We start from the raw sequence: 22,126 nt of genomic DNA on the forward strand, positions 1-22,126 counted from the left end.
GCTTTGACTACAGTAAGGACACAGAAAGCAAACACAGCTGAAAGAAAACAAAATGTACCCCATTTATCTTGGGGTATTTATATTGGGCACTTCATGCTTTTCACATCCCAGGGCATTACAGGAGACAGGATTCTTGCATGTTTGGGTTTGTCTTCATGTGCCACAGCTGCATATGACATGGTGTGGCTGCACTGAAATTGTTGAGCCTCTGGATTTTGTTTGTGGCACTGTATGAAGGTTCCCTAAACAATTCTGCTCTTCACATAGCCCAGGCTGAGTTTAGAGGACGTAAATGTAACATGAGCCAGCCATCCCTAAATAATCTTTAAGCACGGAGTGTGCATTAACAGGAGGCTGCTAATAGGCTTTGCAGTGCTATCTCTGGGAAAGCTTTTCTTATGACTTGGAAGAAAATGATCAGCTGTAGTGTATCTTTTTATTTGCTTTTTCTCAGTGGGAGCATTTGCTGACTGGTTGCTGAAGGATCAATTATTCCTTTAAAACTGTATAGAACACTCTTAGGATCACAGACAGAAGCAAACATAATCTGAAACATGATAAAAATAAGATAGCAGCTCTGACATCACAGCTGTGATAGGTGTATTTTTGTGTGGGTACTATCAAATAGTTCTTTTGCTAGAAAAAGAGGAATGGAAGCAAAGAAGGGGGTTGAAAAGAAGCAGCAGATTTGCTCTAACCCTGTCATATTTTAATTCCTGCAGGCGTCTGCTGTCAGACCATCTGCAGCTGTTGTTGGTCAACCAGCGATCTGACCTCTGAAAGGCACAAAGCCATGCTATTCCCCAGCTGATCATTCAAGGCTTTTTATTCTAGCATTTAAATTGGATTTTATTCAATTTTGTTTAAATCCATTGTATCAACACTTAATGAACACAAGCCCTCCCGCTCTGCTCTGTGGCTCCGTGGTTTCCCATTGTGTACCAGCATCTCATTCTTTTTTACGTCCTATACATATTCATTTCCTTTAATCCTTCATTCTGTTTCTCTTTCCCATTCTGTTTCTCTTCCTGGTTATTATTAAATGTCTGAATGGTACTTAAATGTCATGAAAGTCCTGAGAAACATCACACATTGAAGGAAAATGTGATATTTTATGTGTAAGAAGCCCCAAGTGTGGCAATATCTGCTTTTCAGGCCAAGAAGCAGTTCTGGCCACCTCAGAACAAACTGATCTCTTGAGAGAAATAGATTTATATTGCTGATGGTGTTTAGATTTTGAACTTCCATACTGAAATTGGAGGTTCAGAAATGAATCCTCTCTTCTCTCTGGCTCATCTCTGCCCTCACAGGAGAATAGGTCACTTGGAACCATCAGCTGGTTTCATTAATTATTAATGCTAACACATGGCAAAAGCAATTTGGAGATCAGCGAGTACATGTGGGTCCGTTGATGGAAGTGTAAGGAGGGGGTGGGGAATGGGACATGGCTCTCCATCTGACAATAAATGAATGGTAAGCTCTGAAAGGAGGGAAGTCAGCAGAAGGTTGAGGTGTAGCTGTATGTTTTGCTTTTTGGTCAGATGCAGATCTTAAATTGTGTTAAACTGAGAATTCTTACAGCACAGCATGCAGTTCACATGAGTATTAGGTTACTGAGCTAAGCTGTGGTCTATCCAAATATGCATTTATAAGCCTTTACAAGAATTCTGATACTTGCTGAGCATGTGGAAAAAGCAGAAAGCTATTCACTGTTAGGGAACCGTATACCTAGATCAACAACAAGAATGCAGCTCTTGTCTTTATGTTCTAGTAGGCTACTTGTGTATTTATAGCGAGTGGAGAAGATGGAAGTCTTGAGAACATAGTATATAGCAGATCTTTTATTCACCCCAACCTAGGTGGTCTAAGGAACAAAGATACTTACACCTACAGTAGAAAGAGAACCGTGTAAACTTGTTTGTGAACAATAACATGCTATTTGATTGTGTTACAGAACAGTATCTGAGAGAGCGGTGTGCTGAAAACCCCTGCTCCAGTTGGTGATGTGCTGCCAAGGGCTGTTGGCTGGGTTCAGCATCCAGGAGAGCTTCCCTCCCATATGAGTACAGCCACCTGTAATGCAACTCCAGGTATGTCAGCCCAGCTTTATTCCAGCCCCAGCAGCACTGGAGGGGAAGGCTGCTGAGGTTAACATCACCCCCAGCTCCCAAATTGTTAAGGAGTGTTGGCACAGGGTGAATAAAGCACAAAGCAGCTTTCCTGTGCCTGGGCTGCAACAGCTCGTGCAGTGCCACAGATTAATGAAATTCCAGATTGTCTGATGGAGTTTTTCCCACAGAGCAAAATATTAACTGAGTCAATTGATTGCATTTTCATTTCTTGAGGGAGTGTTCAGCCCACACGTCCTATTGTGTGTCTGATCACAAAGAAACGTGTGCTGTAGCAATATTGTGTTATCTCGCTGGTGCTTTGTGATACATCTTGAGCTGTTGTCTCTGATGTCAAAAGGAAATGGAAATTCTTGCTCACAAGATGAACCTGAGAAAGAAACATATTCCTGTAAGTGCAGTGTCTGAGATGTAGGAAATGGCAGTAGCTGCTGCTGAGAAATACTGTGATAAATCCCCATCCATCTGGAATGTTCGCATAATCCACTACAGATTGGCAATTAATTGCACACTTAGTTCTATGTAATAAGGCCAGATAATAGGCTGCATTAGCCTAAGTCCCCCAGAGGCAGCAGAAATACATCGCAATATTCTGCAATAGTATATTTTTATTAAAGCAATGCCTATAAGCTCCTGTCCGGTACTAGAAAGCTAGAAACTGCACATGTAATGAAAGGGCAGATCTACAGCACACGCTCCTATTTAGTGAAGCACTTAATTGCTTACTTTGAGTGCCCTTTTAAAGAAACTGATCTCATCCATTTTCTAATTAAACACAAGAGACATTTTCTTATCATGTGGCTGGTTGGGACACATAGTATAGAAATCCCCTTCTCATACAGCAGGAACTGTTAATGGTATGTCTTAGGTTATTTAGATTAAAATGAGAAATATACCTTTGAACAGCAGTGTGTGAAATACTGAGGGTTTTGGATGCACGCTTAAGTATTTATTTTTTTTTGCTAATTTATGGAGAAATTTTGTGGCCAGCTTGAATTTAGACTAAAATTGCTAGTCATTAAACCAGTTATGATTGGGGAAAATAAGAAACACATATGTGTTAAAAAAAAATAACACACATATGTTTGTGTTTGTGTTTGTTTTTTTACTTAATCAAGTTTTTCCTGTTCTGTTGAACATAACATAATTGATAGCATGGCAAAATCAATAGTGTAGCAGCAAAGAGAGCTGCATTGGTGCAGAGAATTGAGTTTAACTTGGAATACTTTGGAAGGCTACCACTGGCATGGCTGAGCTCCGGTAACGTATCCAGAAAACAAGCTGATTTCTGATTTCCAAGCATGTTGCTCCTGTGTTTAAGTGAGAAAGTCTGGCACTCCCCAGAAGAACCAATTCTGCTTGTTGTTTCCTTCCTTCGCTTGAGGTTGCCACATGACTGGTGATGTAAAATCTCTGCCAGGAAGCTCTCGCTGAAAGAAAAGCCAGATTGAGCCCAGACCTTCTTGCCCCTCATGTATTATACATCTGAAACTCATGATAATTTCATAGGAATTCATTCTCTAAAAATAGGCTCTTTGTGACCCAGGGCCTCTGGATCTTCCTGGTAGCAGGCACCACGTAAATTAAGCATTCAGCTCCACCTTCACTTTTGTACTATAGGCTCAGCTTTGCTTAATTCCCAGGAGTGCCAAGCCTGCATTTGCCAGTTACGACAGTGGATATTTCATTTATTATCCGTGGAAGCATGAAGCAGTTGTGTCTATTGGGAGTGTCATCTTCTGTTTAGCCTACCACAGAGCCATAGGGAAGAGATGCTTATTTGAGCAGAATTCAGCTTTTCTGTATTTATAGAGAGAAGTCACTACAACAGATGACAGCTACATGGGTGGGTTTTTTCTTTACCATACTACAATCTTTTGTTTGTTGCTGTTCTCAAAGGTTCTTTGTATCGTTATATTAGAGAATCTTATCCCTAGAACAGGATTAAAAAAAACTTAATAGAAAGAGTGCTGGTTACTAACCAGATAGAGAACTCCACCATTGCTTTTCAGTCCTGATGAAACCCCTTCCTTTTAGATGTCCCCATAATCCACCAGCCTGGAAGCGTCTGTTCTGCTTTTAGGCACAGGCCTGCCCTCATAGCATGCTGGGGAGGTGCTGGTTAGAGCCCCTTGATCTGGAGTGGTATTAAAGTGCCTGGAGGAAATCCCATAGTGCAAGATAAAAATACCAGTTCCTACATTTCAGGAGGTTTCTTTGATTTAAGGCCTGTATTCTTCCAGCTGGTTCGTATTTCTCATGTGAGTTCACTGAGACGTGTTGTTGTGAAGTAACTTTTCTGATGCTATAAGAGAGTGATAACAGAGACTGACAAATCTTTTTGCATGCGTAGCTCTGCTCTAGTTTTAACAATGGGTATTTTTTCCCACCTCCACAACTTTAGTAATCCTAAATCACAGTTCAGGATATCTCATCTCAAACGGTTTCATCTTACTGTAATTACCAAGTCATGTGAGGAATAGCTAAACAATTGTCTGCACGACAATAGAGATGAAATAAAGATAGCCTCTAATTAATTCCTTCTAGGTTGTAATTAATTTTGACTGAGTTGCTCAGGACAATATCCTTAAGTCTCACGGGCTGGGAGAGAGGACTGATCGCCAGCTGCTGCTCTTTGATTTTTAGAGCAGATGGGGCTATTTCCAGCTATTGCTTAAGAGGAAGCAGTGAAGATGAGGGTACAGAGTGATTGATTGGCTTTGAATGGGCCCTGGGGTAGAGCTGCTGGGAGGAACCCTCTGAAAGCAAACCAGAGCCTGACAAGCTCTTTAAAAGAGATTTTAGAGACGTTTTGTTGTAATTGGCCTTTAAATTTTTAAGGATTCCTTTTGTTGTTGCACTAGAAGTAAAAATACGTGATACAGTATTACATCAGTGCATATTTTATTGCGTGTTGAATCTACTTCAGGAGTTGCAAGTGGCATAAAGTGCATTCACCAGCTTAATCTTTCTAGGGGCAATAGGCAGATCGCATTCAGAAATGACCTTGTGCACTGTTTAGTCTGAGGCAGAGAACTTGCAGTCCTGCCTTTAGGAAGCCACCAGCACAGTGTGGAGGCACAGCCTGCATCACCTGTTTGCTTTACCTTGAACATTGTCATTCTGATAAATCTGTTTGCTGCTGGTCTTTCTTCAGAAGTCTGTTTCCTTGTGTGCATGTTAATTCCTGAAGTGAGTAAACTGATTACAGTGCTCTAAGTTGCACGGTGCAGGCCACAGAGTTTCAGTAGTTTTTGCACTGAGCCCCAAAATCATGCCGGCATTATAAATTCCCTCTTAACATGGGTGTCCCTTAATCTTTCTAGTCTTCCTAATTAGATGGTTTTTGTTGTTAATGGCAGTCATGCCTATGTTGTACAGAGCTCATACGACATTGCTCATTTATTAATACATTTAACCACTGTCATGCTGAGAAAGGAAGGCTGCTCAGTAGCTCTCGAGTGAGGATTTCTCAAGCAGAAGTCTTCTGAGGCCAAGGGTGCAAGCAGCTTTCCACAACTCTCTGTCAGCAGTATTAATATCTAATTCTGTCTAGGGCACAGTAACGTGATTTCTGTTATTCTATGACCAGAATGACTTTATTCAGTGACGATGCTGGATTACTGTGTACCTGCCCCTTTTATTTTCCCTTCCTTTTTTTCTTGTTCTTACTTTTGTTCTCCCCTTTTGGTTTTGTCAAAGGAATTTGTTGTACTGCAAAGTGGATCAGGGAACTGATCCAGCTTAAAAATGACCTGATGTTAAAGCCACATACATCAGTCTCCTGACAGGTTCACGCTGTGGGAATCTACAAGGAAGAGATGAGTGATATTACAGTGAGCTGGTGACAGTACATGGAGTCTTTAATTACATTACTGTAGTCTGAGGGACGTGTTTGTGATGTTGACTAGGTTCACTGTAATCAACAGGAAAAAAACTACTGTAACTCTTCCAAGAGCTCACAAAAGCAGGCACAGCACTGAGACCTCTCTAAGAAGGGCTGTTTGGTAGGAAGGTGCAGCCCAATCAGGAGAAGCAATTTCTGTTTTGTGAACAGAGTACATGAGAAATCAGTACATGCAGAATCTGCCCACCCACCTTATTTTCTTCTGTTTTCCTGCTCTTTTGGTCTATGACCCTATTTGTAACAATTTGCATACGCGATGCTGGGAGTGGGATCTGGGAGCATCTCTTTTTGGAAGGATTGTATGATTTATTGTGCCTTGGCTTCTGGTTTGAGTTTGGCAAGGGACTGTCTTTGAACTATTTCACTGTGGTTATTTTTGTTTGTTTGAGGGGAAACTGAGGCATCCTGAAGCAAACAAGCTCACCTGAAATCCAGGCTAATAGAATAGCGTGGTAGAATCAGCTCTCTGAATATTTTGCTTAAATCCATCAACCCTCTTTTATTTGTTCACTCTTGATTACTATGTTTAGTAAGACTATGGTCTGGCTTCCCCTGCTGCCTTTTGACACTCCTAAGTAATTTGCAGACCTGTAGTGCTTCATGAAGGGTTTAAGAATGCAGCCAGCGCTCTCATTTCTGTTCTTTCCTTACTTTTCTTTTGAACTGTAACTCAGAAATAATTACAACTGAAGCGAGTTTCATTCTGAAACTCTCTAACAAATACTACAAATGCAAGAGTAGTCTGATCACAGACAGTACTTCTGTAGCCAAGATCTTGACCGACTTGTAAGTTTACTCACTTTGCTGATGTATCCCTGAGATAGGGAAAAGATGAACATCTAAATCTATTGTGCATGTCAGTCATTTTCTTTATTTTGCAAAGCTTCCAGTTAGTCTTAAAAAGACGCTTAGTCTGATCTTGAGAAAGAAGCGTGGAAAGGAGAACTGAGATGTTCCCAGACATCTCCACATTCATGCTTACTCTGCTCTTTGCAGTCAGTGTTTCAGCATCACTAAGTTCCCTCTCGGGCACCAGCAGTGACACCAGGATGATATTTCCATTTACAGCCACTGAAACCTAAGGCTTTTTATAGTGCTTTAGTTGTGTCCCTCTCCGTGTCTGCTTGAAACAGGTTTCTTGACTATAAGAAGCTTACTTAACCCAAGGTTTAAAGCTATTTTTATCCAGCATGAAATGTGCATAGGGAGAAAAAGCATTGAGAGATAGGACAGCACTGTTTGTTTCTCCTCAAGGTCTCCTTCATGCTTCAGAGAAGTGAAATGGTATTTTCCGAATGAACTCAGAGAAGATGCAGATATCCTGCACATCCACACAGCCTGAGTCAGCTCTTGGAGTGACAGAGGCTGATTCACTTGCAGAAGCCCACTGGTGTGGTCTGAGATCTTACAGAGTTCTATCAGCCATGTGGAAACTTCCCCTTCCCAGACCACTGCTCCTGCACTGTTTGTAATGTTAAATGTGAGCCCTCCCACGGTCACCTGAGGGGTGAAGTACCAGAATTCACACTGTTTTAGTAAAATATTGAAGTGTATGTGCTTCTTAATACACAGACTCTTAGTACAACTTGGAGTTTATCACAACCCTTTGTGCTTTGGATCCCCAATAGTAATTGGAGGTGCTTGTGGAGGTGCCAAGCTGCTGGGCTTCGTTTATCAGAATTTAGAGCACTGAGGTAAAGATGACTGAGACCATTTGGCAAGCTGTATGGAGCAGCAATAATGCTCCTAAAAGACAGTTTCACTCCACCTTAAGTGAAGAAGCATGTATGTTGCCATTGTGAGCTTTTAATCACTCCAATTACAGTGCTTTTCTCATCCTGACAGCTGGCATGCAGTGGAGTCCCTTGTTAAGGCTTGCATGTGTGGTAGAGTTTTTCTTTTATTTTTAAGTCAAGTGAATGACCACAGGGCCAAACATACCCAACACCACCCAGCAATTTGCTCAGCTGGAGGGCTTGCTGATTTCACACAGCAGATGTTTAATGCAATATCCACCGTAATAACTGCCCTTGCAGACTGCAGCAACACAAAGCATGCTGAGTCCAGGGGGTTATTAGAGAGCTGCCATCTTGGGTTAGCAGGGGCTTCATTTAAAAAGCTGTGTTTCTTGTAGCTGGATGTTAAGAAACACAGGCTGTTTGTCTTTGGAGTCAAAATCAATAGTAACAGAATAAAAAGTGCGTATAAATCTGTAGGAAACAATGGTCTGCATCACTATAAATGACATATAAAACATATATATGTCTCGAGTGCTACGAAGAGTACTCAGCCTCACTCCAGCCCTTGAAAAGCCACATTGTGCTGACTTCTCAAGTGAGGCAAATGCAGTTTTTGGCTAACGGAGAACTCTTTCCCCTTCCGAGGTCTGATATTTTCACTGACAATGTTACTTCCTCAGCAGCTTTATGAACAAAGGGGCAAAATCCATTTCTGCTTATGGTGAAAATTCCTCCAGGATTCATAATTTTCCTCTTCCAGGTACGTTCCAGGAGTAGATCCTCTTCCTTCTCTGTAGATTCAGCGCCAAAGCCTGAATGAGGGCTGTGGGTTTCACTCTCTATGAAGCCTGTCATCACTTGTAGTGGGTCAAAGATTCAGTAGCCACCCAAAGGCCACAGAGGAAGTTCAGCATGTGTTTTTCTCCTAACAGCAGTGCTAGCACATGCAACTCCCTGGTTGACCATCCAGTGACCTAAACTGGGAACTGCTTAGCCTATAAACTATTTGTTTGTGTCTTTTTTTTACATGTGTTCCAGCAATCCAACCACTGCTGGTTGTTGGAAGCACCTTGCTGAACAAATCTTGGCACTTTTACTGGTGAAGGACTCTGCTTTCTTTTTTACCTCGATCCAGGATTTAGTCTTGCTTGAAGATAACTTAAATTCCCAATGAATTCACCATGCGTGGCTCTGGATTTCAGGTTTGCTTTGCCCCAGCAAGACCACAGAGTGACCTTGAAAACCTGCTCTAAAGGACAGCTTTGCTGGGTGCTGAGCAACCTCTGTTTGTATTCTCCCTACCCCTTTCCAAAGAAGGTGGCTTAGCCAGCACAGGGAGAAGAGGCTTCAAAAGAGGAATTTGTGTGTAAAAGGCACTTCTGTGTTGCTTCAGATCTGCCTTTATTCAAAAAGGCTCGGGATTGCTATGGCAACTCCAGTCACAAACTGTGAAGGGTTCATACTGAATCCCAAAAAGGTTCAAGCTTTAAGGGCTCTTCTCTCTTCCTCTTCTTTCCCATTTTCCCCATCTCAGAAATCACTTCAGAGCAGATGGGCCTATAGCAGTGTTATCACGGCCTCTTTGTGCACTCAGAGCCCTTTGTTCCTTGGCTTCACAAGGCTGAGCAAACGCAGCTGCTCCTGGAGTTGGTGGGAATATCAGGTGTTTGCTTTCCAGTTACTTAAATCAGCAGGATCCTTACAATGGAATCACCCAGCTGGATGGCTCTGCTTACTTCCAGTACGTCTTGCTGGACTCAAGTCTATGGCTGCTGGTCTTGCCTTACCCTGCTTGGAAAGACACTCTCACTGCAGCAAGAAATCTCCGTGGCAAAATCCTAGGGCTCTGAGGGATAAACTCTGTTAAATCCTGCAGGAGTGAGTGATTTAAGAGAACTTTGTCTCACCTATATTGCTCAGAGTAGTTGTGGATGCTCCATCCTTGGAGGTGTTTAGAGCTGGGTTGGATGGGAGTCTGGGCAACGTGATCTGATGCTTGGTTTAGTGGTTGGCAACCCTGCCCACAGCAGAGAGTTGGAACTTGATGATCTTGGATGTCTATTGCAACCCAAGCCATTTCATGTTCCTCACAGCCTGCTCCCAGAGGTTACTGACCTGATTACAGAAACAGCAACTCACTGGCTCCATGCACACATCTTAACACAGTCTGCAGGAGGACATTTTCTGTGCCACGAGGAAGAATATCTCTTGTATTTGCTCTAAGTCAAACTCGGTGCTATCAGTGGCTCTGTGGCTGCTCAGTTCACCTTTCTGCTACCAGAATTTACCATGAGATTATCAACCCACCAGAAGTGGAGCTTTCTTTATTGCTACACTCCTGATTTTTCAATCTCAGTTGATTTTGTCTGTTTATTGCAACAAAATCCCTTTAAGTCTGTCCAGTGCTTTACATAAATGGGTGTGGTGTGCATGTTTAATGAAACAACACACTTGCACTTGCATCCTTTGGCTGAAAGTAGGGCCAGCTGTATGGGTGGGGGGATTTCCTGCATCACAGCAGCTCGAACAGGAAATAGGTACAGTTCAGCCAAGGGGCCTTTTTCAATTCACATGCTTGGGTGAGCTTCCAGGCATATCTGGCTTTGATTATCTTGTACTTGTTGGATCAGATGGAAAGAGATTTCAATTCTTTCCTTTTATTTTTGAATAGAAGTAAGCAGTTCAAGCCAAAAGCAAATGGGGACAATCTGAGGAATTACTAACAGCAAGAAAATTAAGATGGTGTGAGGTTTTACATTGTTATTGCCCGATTGAGCTTTAAAGAACAGAATGTGCAGTATTTAGTCATGCCTTTGGATGATTGTCTTTTGTAAATATATGCATTAAATAAAGAGGTTGGTTCAGCAGTGCCCTCAGTGCCTGCTGTGGGAAGGCCTTTTGTGGGGGTTTGAGCAGATCTCACATCATATTTCTGGCAACGAACATTGCAGAGTATGAATGAAGGTCCTCCCACCTCAAGCACAGAACCTGGAATGTGTTTGCAGGTAACAGTCCTGCAAAAAATCTGGTATCAGTCTTTTGCATTAAAATGCACAAGGAGCTACATGTACAGAAATGTCTGCATTTTCTGGGCATAAATCCAAGGTAGAATGTTTTAATCACATCCAAGTGTTTCATGTTCTGGTGGCTCTTTCACACACTAACACATGAAAATCAATGTGTTCCCAAGGAAAGTGCAGGTTTTGCACTAACTGTCCTTTGCAGTTGGCACCACAAATCGGCACTGAATTTTGACATGTTTTCCCCAAGGATCTGTAAAGGCTTTTAATGTTCAAGGCCCAGGAGCATGTGCAAATCAGGGGGCAAAAGTCTAATTTGCATGTTTGCCATGACTGTAAGGGCTCAATTAAACTGAATAGGTGTTTGGGGATTAGTAATGCTCTGGGGCTGAGCAGAAGCAAACTGAGGGGGTGGGAGTTGTTTCTAATTTTGTGATTCCTGCCTCTGTGAACCCTGGCTTACATATAATTAACTTTCTTGATTAGCATCGCTGAATAAAAGTATGAATTGGTGGTGGAAGGGGGAGGATACTGTGCTGGGTTGGAGGGTGGGCAGTGAAGCCTTGCAGATAGAACAGTTGGTAACGAACTTTTGCTAGCCAGAGGCTTGGCATGACTTACTTTTCCCCTGTTTGTGCTTAAGCTCCAGTCACTGCCTCCTCCCTAAGCTGAAGGCATGGTCTCACCAGGAATCAAGGTAACTGTATTGTCCTGCTCATACCGCCTTTTTTCTTCCTACAGGTGTGAGCAAGGCAATCCATCTCTTCCCCAGAAAGTGGGATTAAATAGCTGTAGAATCCTACAGGGTAGATGGCTGATAATAAATAAATAAATAAATAAATCCATTCAGTTTATATCTACCTCTTGGAAAATAAAGGAATATAAGAGCTCATTATTACAGAACCCCATGCAGGAGCTTAGCAGATAGCAGCAGCAGCAGCTCAGATTATTGGTGTATTTATAATAAAGTCTTTTAAGTCTACTACGTGGAAAGATTTGTGAGTCAGCAAACGTAGCAGATAGATCTACAAGGGACAGGCAGCACAGAGAGGGAAATTGACAGGGATAATTCAGCACTGAGTGTGCCCGAGTCTGTTTCAGTTTCCTTTAGCTATAAATATTGTTCTGGGAATGAGAGGTCCACTAGTTTTAATTTCTTTGAAAGCTAACTGTGTAGGAGACAAAGAGAAGTGTTGGTTTGTGACAGATTGTAATAGAGCGGGTCAGGCTGACCAAGCAGGCTGGCATGCAGATAACTATGCACTGGGATATTCTACCAAATCACCCATTTACCCTTTTCACCTACATTTGGAATTGTATTTTACAGATGCGTATTGCAGTGGGTTTGAGGGAACTGGTTGACTTTCTAATAGGTTTACAGCTGGAGATACCAATTCAGAGCTCATAAGAATGAGGGCTCTTAATCCTGTTCAGTCTGAAGGTTCCTTGCAAGACTGAAACCACAGAGGGCTCAAAAACAAAAGGCAAAAAGAAATGTCTAGCTGACAGTTGTTTAGCATTTAATAGCATTTTTCTTCACTAAGGAGGACCTCTATGGTATGTACTTCTTTTGCATTTAAACCTTAAGAAAAAACTGAATTACATTTACTGCTGTAACCAGAAAGCTGCAGCTGAATGCTACAGCCTAAAATGGAGATTTTAATGAGACAGATGCCCAACTTGTACCAAAAGTTGGTTGCAATGGGATGCTTAATTCACATTACTATTTTTAAAAGCTTTTTCTAAACACAGATTCTAATCACTTCTGCTCACTGATGGTCCCTTCCTGCTTTCTTTAGCAGCATTAATCCCGGTAACCTGGACAAACTCCAGCATGGCTAATGATGTTCTCCTGACCTAATTTCTTCCTGTTGTTTCAAATGGATGCTATTCTTGGTCTGATATCCTAAAGGAGCAATTGCTGCTATGTGCGCTCTTCAAGACTTTGCATTTCATCTATGTTTGCTGTCACTGGAGATGCAGCATATCTTGGGTATGTTGTAGCATGTTTATAACCTTAACAATCACTTTCACAGAACCATAGGGGTTGGAAGGGACCTCCTGAGATTAAGTCCAACCCCCATAGGGATAAAGTATGTGTGGGGGAAACTAGTAAATCTAGCTCATATTTTACAAAATCTACTTACATTATTTTTGGTTGACATGTATCATATATGTATTAGATAAAATCTGCTACTTAACATAGATGTATACTCCGTGATGTGGTCACAGCACATGAGCATTTCTTGGCATTCACCACTGACTTTGGAGAGTGCTGGTAGTTCTGCCAAATACTCAGTAATGAACACTTCCAGCTGGTCAACCAGTACCTGCAGCACACCAGTGGGTCCTGGAACTGTGTGTCCTCCAGGAGGACTCAGCACAGACAGATCAGCATACCCAGCACGAAGCAAAATGTGAGATTAACCCTGCTTGGTTTTTTTATGAAGATCCCCAGATGAAGCAGAGGCCTGAGGAGATTGCAGGGGGATGAAGCAGATCTGGTGGATCAGCCTGGTGTTATCAGCTGAATCAAACATTAGCTAAATTAACCAGGCTTCCTTCCACATCTTGATGTCTGTTCTGAGTGTGATGTATGTACTTACTTGCACTGCTGTGTTATCCATTTTTTCTACTAAATCTCATCCTTCACCTGGTACTTACCTGCCCCTTTTCACACGCTGCTGGTTCATTCTATGACCTGTGCTCCTGGCAGGCTCCTTGCATCAGGCAGGCAAGCACAGGAAAAGGGCAAGGTGGAACCAACATTCCAGGGATAAGTACAGGAAACAAAGAAATGGATGTGGGAAAGGGTCAGAAAGGAAATGGATGTCAAAACTCATGATTTGAAGGATGGGATGGGAAGTGGCTGGAGAGGAAAAGCTGTTGCAAGCAAAAAATGTAGCAGATGATGCACAAAATGGGACAGCTCATTCCCTGATGCTTTGGTTGTGGACAACTTGACCCAACGTCTTTTAAAATCATACATCTTTTTCTTTATTGCTAGCAAAAGTGTGAGTTATGAATGCCAACTAAAGTCATCAGTTCCTTGGAATAAGAACGTAAGATATTTAAAACTACTTGAAAGCTGTACGAGAATCATTGTAGTCTAAGGTTTAATATCTTGAATAAAGCACTCCTGTGATTCTGAGAAGAACTCATCTGAACATCTGTCCCACCCCAAGCAGAGCCCACTGCGGTGTTTTCCAGAGACAGTTGTGGTTATGAGAAGTAAGAGGCTGTGCAGTCACTTTCAGTTGGCTTCCAGAATGCCTTTGTTACTGGTTTCAAGTCATGAGTAATCTAAGTAGGTTAATTGTTTTTTATTTCCTCTGCACTTCAGTGGATAGGAAAGTGGAAAACCCCCTTGCAAATTAATCTGCCTTGAACTCTGCCTGTTCCTGGCATTATCATTTTTGCTCCTTTTGGCTTTTGTTTCAGTGTGCTCAGTTCATGCTTCAGCCTTGAGAAACTGAGGAGCTATCGAAGACCTTTGGTCTCCCAGGGCCAAATGTTAAGGAAAGCCCTTTCTTTGTGTAAGCACTGACTTAAAATAACACATCCATATTTTCTGGGAGGGACTGAGAAAGAAGAAACACTGCAAGAAGCTTTTCTTCAATGGGAAATGCATATAATCAAACACAATTAAAAGCCTGCAGTGTTGCTGCCACTGTTGAGTGTTGAACAGGAGGGAAGTGTTATAGTGCCATTATCAGAACCGCATCATCATTAAACAGTTGATGATGATAACCATAGTGATGTTGTCTTTCTCCAACCCTTTATCTTTAATGAGTGAAATCATGTCACATGCACATTTGGTGTTAAAATTATCATGCTGCCTTGGAGTAAATAGCAGTGTAGGGTGTGAGGTTGATGGAACTGGAATCATTCAGTACTTACCTGGATTCACCTCACAGCATCATTCTGGAAGGAAAAGCACCCAAACCATTTAAAGTATCATTTTTATCTGGTAAGACTTTACTTACACTGGAGCGGCCTCAGCCAATTTTCTCACATTTATAGAAAGAAAACATCAGAATTTTAGACTGAAGAGGCTGTTCTGGAGCTATCCCAGGTCATACACTTTATCCCCATAGGTTAGACACAACCAAAGAGGCTCTCATAATCTTGAGCCATTTCCTTCCTTTCATCCTTGTAGGCGTGTCCATGTGTAACACTGCTTTCATCTAGTTTGATTTCATTCCCATCTTTTCCTTCTATCTCTGTCGCTGAAATGATGCAAAATCCCACATCTGTATCAGGAAAATGAGCTGAAGAGCTGATGCGTATCTGTACATTAAAACTTCTCCCTTAGGGTCACATGTGGAATTCAAGATGAGTCCCATGACCAAAATCCAGTGACAGCTCCAAGAGGAATATGCCTTCCAAGGCCATCCCATCTGCTGCCTGGATGCTTTGCTTCATGGTGTGATCCATGCACAAAAGGTCCAGCAAAAGGCACCCAGTACAGCCAGGAATAATCAGTTTTTAAGGAAACAAAATCTATACCTTTTTCTTGTATCCACGCATGAAACAGAATTGGTACAGGTAAAAGAGAGTAAGCGCAGCTCTGGCACAGAACAAAAGGCCAGGAGAGCTCCTCTGTCACTGAAGGGAGTATTTTCCTCCCACTCATTGATTTCCCACTGATAAAGAAATTGTCAGTGAAAATAGATGCTTTTTCTTTTGGTCTGTTTAGCTCCAAAACTGGCACCTGAAATTACATTTCTTTCCATTTCTTCCACGCTTTCTTGGCTTTTGTGTGATTGCACAGTAAACTCAGTGTATGTCAGAGTTCATGTAGAAGGTATGTGTGATGCCTACAGCAGTGAGCAGTGCAGTGCAGTGCCCTGTCACAGTTACCCAGAGGCAGGAAATTGAAATAACAGTGTTCCTTATTCCTTACCACTGTTCTAGACTTTAAACCAACACCGTTTCTACTCTTATTGGTTCCTTCTTTTAATGTTGCACAAGGAAGGAGCTGAATTTCTGTTCCTATCCTTACATTCAGAGCTACAAACAATCTATTTTGTACATATTCCCCCAACCTGCTGAAAAACAGGAACATGTGCTCAGCCCTGTGCTTCTGGGGTTGAGCAGAGTTCAGATCTCAGATCTCAAAGCTCTGCCATACGTTCTTTGTATTGTGCTCACACAATTTCCTGTATAGATGCAGGAAGGGGACTGAAGAGATGGTGGTGTTTCTTGTTCCAGGCTCAGTGTTCCTTGCATGGCAGCAGCCGGCTGTCTGGGTATTTCTCTGATAAGCACTTGAGCTAATTTTTCATTCTTATCAGTTCAGATGGCTCATTTGTAAGAGGTTTCAAAAGCTAATTTCAAATGGACAAAAAAATAATCCGATCAAAAGGTTCTTAGGATTATAAAAGCATTGGTTGAGCAGACCTGGTTGTGTGTCAGAGAATCATGGCGTGCTCCAGAGGAAGTTAATACTCTGGAAAAGCTCTTTATAAAGATGTGAGACACCTGAATCAAACTTCTGCACATATTGCTTCTCCTTTGCTGAGCTCCTTTGGGGTTTAGAAAAGGACAACTGAAAATCATGTTGTTAAGCTGAGTTCAGAGGTGAAGCGACGCACTGTGGGTGCTGTCACAGTGTGGTTTGGGGAGGCAGCATGCACTCAGTAATGCACAGCCCACTTAGTGCACAGAACTGCAGCTGAGGACCTTGGCTTGCTGGTTTCTTGCTGCTTGGGGAGATTGAAGTGTCACAGTGACCGGTGTTAATGGATTCAGTAAAAGGTCAGCGAGACATATAAGCAATGAAAAACAATTCTAATTGAGGCTATTCTGCTCTTCTGATTGGTTTGACTGAAATCTTTCCAAAAGGACAAGTGTCACAGAAGTGACTCAGGATGTTCTGCAGGAAGAGAGAAAACAGGACCCAAGTTACAACATTTTTACTAAACTTAATCACAATCATGAGACCCATCCTCAGGGTCTGCAGATCCAGGCAGGTCTTTGCAGGGCTGGTTACAGAGCAGTTAGCACTTTCCTCCTAAGAGCCAAAAGGGAGACCTTCAAGGAGCAAACAAGTGAGTGTAGTTCAGGTTCAGTCCCAGGAGCCCTCAATGGCTTCATAGTGAAGGTAAGACTCCTGTCTCACAGTATATTCCTTCCCCAAAGTGGATTATGTCCACAAGATGAAAGTAGATAAACAAGTGCTATAGTGATGCACCATTTCCTCACCTTCAGTATCCGCTCCCCAACTGTGACATCTGACCTGTGGTGAGCTAAATCAGAGTGAGGGAAATAAGCTGGGTTCTGAATATACCTGAGGTTTTTAGTGGGCAAAATGAATTGTGCCACTCTTCATATATGGTCCGGAATGCTTTTGCCAGGTAAAAGGGAAGAAACTGCACCGATTGCTGAACTGAGATCATGGGAAACAGAGCTCACCTTTCATTGCCAGCAAGGTGATGGGGTTGTAATTGCTGGTGCAAAAAAACCATCCTCCCCAAAGCCTCCGACAGTCACCATGCGATGCCTTCCATGGGACTGGGGAGCTCTGGATGTTCTGCCCTGGTCTTACCTCGCCAGGATTCTGCTCTCCCTGGTAACCACCCAGCCTTCCCTGGTGCGGCCCTTTGTGACTGCTAGTGCTGCTATGCTGGGAATAAACGTCACATGAGGGAATAAATCAGAGCTGGGAGCATTTGAAACCCAGAAAAATGCCCAGTTTACCAGTTAACACAGTACCCCTCACAAAGATCTTGGCTTGTTTTGTTACATGGGATGCCAGTTGGATGAAAATATTTCTTTTTGGATGGTAGTAATAGAAGAGTAGGAGGACATGAGGTCATAGAAAGCTAAAATCTTTGCGAGAGCCAAGGGCTGGTGTGAATGCAGTCCTTTCTTTCAGGATCTTCAGCCATTCTCTGCATGCTTAGAAACACTTTCTCAAGAACTGATTTGAAGTGGTTCAGCATTAGAACCGCTCTCCTTCAGTCTGCTGAATACTGATTTACTGCTGGCAGGTTAGGGATTAAATACACTCCTCATGGTCTCCTTTCACAGGGATGTTTTTTCTCCTCCTTCCTCAGCTCTACTCCAGCTTTGATCCTATACAAGACTTACCCTTTCCACGGTGCTGCTTGGACAGAAGAATGTCCCAAAGGCATTCTGTACACCATTCATTTGGCAGCGTTAAAGCAATGACAAGTGTACATAAACATGGTCAGCATTATATTTGCTGCAGTATCCCACATAGAGATGTCAACACTGGCACCAGTTACAGCACGGATGGCTTTATATCTGACAGGATTGGGCACCCAAGCCATGTACCAGAGTGGCTTTGAAACCCCAGTTTCCAAACTGAGATGAATTTCTTGGACAAAGTTTTCCATCCCTTGGTAAAGTTTTAGTAGGTCAGGGCACTGTTCAGCTGACAAACCTGCTTTAATCTAGGGCCCATATATGCCGGGTATTTTGCTCTTGCTCAAAACTCCTTTGCAATTAACTGTATCTTGAGAAGAAAAATATTTTTTTCTTCCATTGCTCCTTGAGGTTTATCTGTCTAAAAGCTCTCTCTATCCTTCTGGGACACATCAGGATCCTTTTAGGAGCAGTTTCACACAGAGTGGGCCTATCCTTCATCAGAGAAATCTCCACACGTTGCCTCAAGCCTGTACCCATTTATCACCTTGCCAATACAGATGTAAGGGAAGTCTAGACTCAGGTGCAAACTAACAGTAATTTCTGAGCCAAGCTATGTTTTATGTTGAAATGATGGCTCATTAGGTTAAAGTGCACCTTTAATGACGTCTTTCAATCTATTTTATTGTTTTCAGTGAATTAATTATGGAGACATTCCTGGCTTCTGAAGCTTAACTGGGAAAATGCATCATCAGATCTTGTCCATTGCTTAAATTATGGGACTATAGATGAATCTTTTGCGTCCATAAAGAAATCAGTTTTCAGTGGTTCTCTTAGATGTGAGCATTACAGGGCCTGGAGCTTGCATTGAGAATTTCACCAGGGCCTCTCCTTCACCTTTGGCATTACACACTTTTATACCAATAAGCACGTGCAATTGATGTAATTAATTGTACCCATGATAAATCTACTTCCATAATTAATATCCACATATGTAATCTGGAAGGGGTCAACAAAAGGCAGAATTTTATCCACCTAGTGTTTAAAGCTATTTTGGGCAATCATACATTGTGCACGTAGATATTCAGAGTTGAAAGCAAGGCACAGCCTGCTCTGCTCAGGCTGTGGCTTTGATTTTCCTTTGCTCCCAGACACAATTACAAGACCGTCTGTGGTAGCTGCACAGAAATTGTTTTGATTCAGAACTTCCTCTTCTTGGCATAACTTAGAGCCCTGCTCTGCCTTAATGACTGCACCCATGGCAGAAGTTCCCTTAAGCCAGCAGAGTACTGGCCAGAGCACAGTTCAGTTCTGTCCTCCCTTCTTGCATCTGTCGCTGTTACCACAACCTCCCCTGGAGTCTTTGGAACACTACAGAAAAAAATACCCTTTCCCCTTTAGACTCGTTCAATACGTTTTTTCTTCTGTTTCTCCCAATTCCTTCTCAGTCTTGTTTCATCTTTTCCTTCCTCTTTTCATTTAAAGTCTGTCTTCTGCTGAGTAAAGAACCAACCTCTGTAACAGGCAGTTGAGTTTAAAAAGAGATAACACCTATTCCTTTTCTCCTTGTAGCAGTCTCAGTGCAGGCAGATTTTCTGTATATTCTGTAATTTATTTGTCTCTGAGTCAACCAGTGCACCCTACTAATGCAAGTCATTTCCTAGCTAAGATCATTTATTGTTTGAAAGAAAACTCAGTTGTAATCAAGTAACATTAAGAAGTAACACAGCTGGTTCAGTGGTTCACAACATTTGGCAGTGGAGAATTTGCTAAGAATGGCAACACTCGTTTTCTTATAATCTGAACTTGCTTGAAATTCAAAATGAAAATCATACTTCCTTGAATCTGCAGCACAAAGTAGAAAAGAAGCCCTACTAGAATAAATCAGGGTGGAATGTGTGGAAACTTCCACTTCTGCAGATCGGCCCCAACCACAAAACACTGCACAGGGCTTCAGGTCCAGGATGTTACCTGTGGGCATTTAGAAGCAGAAATTGGTATGTTAACCAAATGAAAGGCTTGACTGCATCTCAGGGGGGTGCTTTGCATTTCCTGTAGTTATGCAGTAGTTATATATAGCAGTTACATACGTAAGTAGTAGTTATAAGCTACATTATATTCTCTCTTCCAAAATATTTTCTTCCCACAGCAGAATGGATCTTGGGACTTTCAGTCTATATAGAAAAAGAATGTGAAGGTGAGACAGGTAGGAATGGCTTTGGTCCATCTCAGGCTGCTTCTCCGCTGGCTGGAAGGACACCCGTGCTAGGTCAACATTAGTGCTTCCTATCTAATACCTGAACACTGCAAATGCAGGAGCTGTAAATTACAGTAGGTGGACATAAATGCTGCAGTGGCTCTGTCAGTGGAGAGGGTGGGTGGGAACATGTTTAGGACACCCAGGATTCCCATGAGTCTGCTCCCACCCCCTTCTTACATGAAGAGTGAAACAGACTCTTCATCACTCCAGGAGTGAGTGTTCTTCTCCTTGACTATTCTGAACAGAAATTTAAGCTTCACAGAACCCAGCCCACATGTTCCTACAGGGAGTTCATGTTTCAACAATCAAGTGTTTTCTTCCAAGAAAGAATATTGACTTCACTATGGCCAAGATTCCACTTCTAAGTTGCCTTTAAATCTTTGGCACTTGGCTGTGGCTCATTTCTCTTGCAAATCCCCGAGGTCAGGATTCAGCAGCACAATAAATCCAGCTTAAGGGCTCCTTGTGTCAGATAGAAGAGTCATGCCACTCAGCACTGATGCAAAGTAAGCAAGCCCACCTGTTCAGAAGTGTTAAAAGGTAATTTTACACTGGACCAGAAACCTCACTTATAGGTGAAGCATCTCCTGCCACTGCTGCTCTAACTCCTTCACCCCATCAGAAACTGTCCTTACAGGCTATGGGAAAGTAGCATTCTGCACTCCAGCTAATTCAACAGAAATACAGTCACGTGCCAATGCCTGATCCACATCAAATGTGTAATCCTGGCAGATCAGCAGTGCAGAGCTTTGGTATTAACAATCACAGAAGCAGGATGTCGGGCCAGAAGCATGGGAAGATACTTGAGAAAAGAGCCAGGGCTTTCTGGGAGGTTGTCCTGGTAGTCACTTCTCCAGGTCCTTTCAGCAGGGAACTGAGTAAAGCTGCACTGGCAAATCCCTGTAAAGAATTCTTCTTTAAGTTCTGGAAAGATTGTGGACTCTAAGGAGATACTGTCAAACAAGAAAGCAGCTGTGAACCATCAGCTTAGGAGCTGTAATGGAGAACCATTCATCTTCACTCCATCCTGTGAAGGTATTTCCTAAGATGGCCCCATCCCAACGTTTGCTGGTAGCATAAAAATCTACACAAATGTCTGAAGCAGACGGAGCTGGAATTGTTTAAGTGCTTTCTCACAGCAAATAGATTAGCAAATTGAGGTGGTTGATGTAATGAACTCATTCCCTCGAATAATAGCATCTGATTTTAAGGAAGTAAATTATACTTCCATGTAAAGCACGTACATAGCTGTTCCAAACTGGTTTCCAAATGAGAACAAGAGTGTGCACCTGATTGCAAATTGTCTTGATTTTTTTCTGGATATTTTTGTGGCCTGAAACATTCTGTGCTTTTTGTTTCCAGCAGTTGAGCAAGTAAGTTTTCCTCTGAGAAATGATTTAAACTTTGTAGGTTTTATTGCCCATTGTCGTGTTGGCAGTGGCTCAAGGAGTAATTTCATTGTGTGACACAGGTGCCTCACTAACCAGGTGTCCCTGTTTCTTTGTGGGCCCCAGAGCATGCTGCTAAATCCTCATGATGATAGAAATAACAATAACCATGGCATCTCACATCACATCCACAATAGCCAGGATGATTTTACAGCTCTGTCGTGGAATCACTTGGAAACAAGAGAGAGGTTTCCCAGGGAAAGTAATTTCAGAGGGAGCCCAGGGCTGTATGGGCAGTTTATTCTAGTGTTCCTGCAGATGGAGGGCTTACACAGGCATTTGTGGGGTTTGCAAAGCTGAAGGGAGGCAGAAGAAAGATTGATGCTCAGGTGTGTACAGTGATCACAATTGAGACTTGTTTCTTTGTTATGGAATTGACCGCTGTGTATAGGCAATACAACTGGGCGGAACTGTTCATAGAATCATAGAATGTCCTGGATTGACAAGGACCTCAAAGATCATCCAGTTTCAGACCCCCCACCCTGTGGTCAGGGTCACCCAGAACTAGAC

General features: G+C 42.4%; 2 long non-coding RNA genes across 3 annotated transcripts in view; one reads left to right on the forward strand and one right to left on the reverse strand.

Annotated features, from left to right (window-relative positions):
* LOC107319371 (uncharacterized) overlaps positions 1 to 22,126 on the forward strand; it is a 38,805-nt gene that overhangs the window by 1,784 nt on the left and 14,895 nt on the right. The window contains exon 2 of one of the 2 annotated variants that reach the window (XR_014947823.1): positions 1,955 to 2,090. This is a non-coding gene — a long non-coding RNA (uncharacterized LOC107319371). Of the gene's footprint in view, positions 1 to 1,497; positions 2,091 to 22,126 lie in introns of those variants that run through there. The other variant, XR_014947822.1, reaches the window with a different exon arrangement.
* On the reverse strand, positions 16,568 to 17,302 carry LOC107319370 (uncharacterized). Its single transcript, XR_001557761.3, has 2 exons — positions 17,213 to 17,302; positions 16,568 to 16,673 (listed from the first exon to the last, which is right to left on the reverse strand). It is a non-coding gene; the product is annotated as an uncharacterized LOC107319370 (long non-coding RNA).

Source organism: Coturnix japonica, chromosome 6, assembly GCF_054131305.1.
Source record: "Coturnix japonica strain WE chromosome 6, WE-NBRP24, whole genome shotgun sequence".
Lineage (NCBI taxonomy): Eukaryota > Metazoa > Chordata > Aves > Galliformes > Phasianidae > Coturnix > Coturnix japonica.